This window comes from Colobus angolensis, unplaced genomic scaffold, assembly GCF_000951035.1.
Source record: "Colobus angolensis palliatus isolate OR3802 unplaced genomic scaffold, Cang.pa_1.0 Scaffold91, whole genome shotgun sequence".
In the NCBI taxonomy this organism is placed as follows: Eukaryota; Metazoa; Chordata; class Mammalia; order Primates; family Cercopithecidae; genus Colobus; species Colobus angolensis.
In genome coordinates, this window is record NW_012123043.1 from 3,604,206 (window position 1) to 3,604,568 (window position 363).

The 363-nt window shown below is 49.9% G+C and overlaps 1 protein-coding gene across 1 annotated transcript in view; it reads left to right on the top strand.

The window, feature by feature from the left end:
* Positions 1-363, top strand: part of LOC105504397 (maestro heat-like repeat-containing protein family member 7) — a 66,281-nt gene that overhangs the window by 29,582 nt on the left and 36,336 nt on the right. The gene's annotated exons all lie outside the window — the stretch shown is intronic.

Genomic DNA, 363 nt, shown 5'->3' on the forward strand with positions numbered 1-363 from the left:
CCCCCAGCCATCACCTGCCATGTCCCAGGGCTTCTATACAATAGGAGTCGGACATGGTGGGTGTGCCTCCAGTCCCAGCTACTGGGAGGCTGAGGAGGTGGGAGAAGCACTGGAGCCCAGGACTTCAAGGCTGCCGTGAGCTATGAGCATGCCACTACCTTGTCTCTAAGAAACAAACAAGCAGATATACCTTAGAGAAGGAATGTGTAGGACAATTAAAATCAACCCCTCAGGAAAAAGCAAGAATGCTATGCAAATCTGCCCTAAGGGCAGGATTTATGGCAAGGGTTGTTTTGACCTAAGGACAGGATTTACGGTAACAATAGATAAAGTAAGGCCGGTGTGGTGGCTCACGCCTGTAAT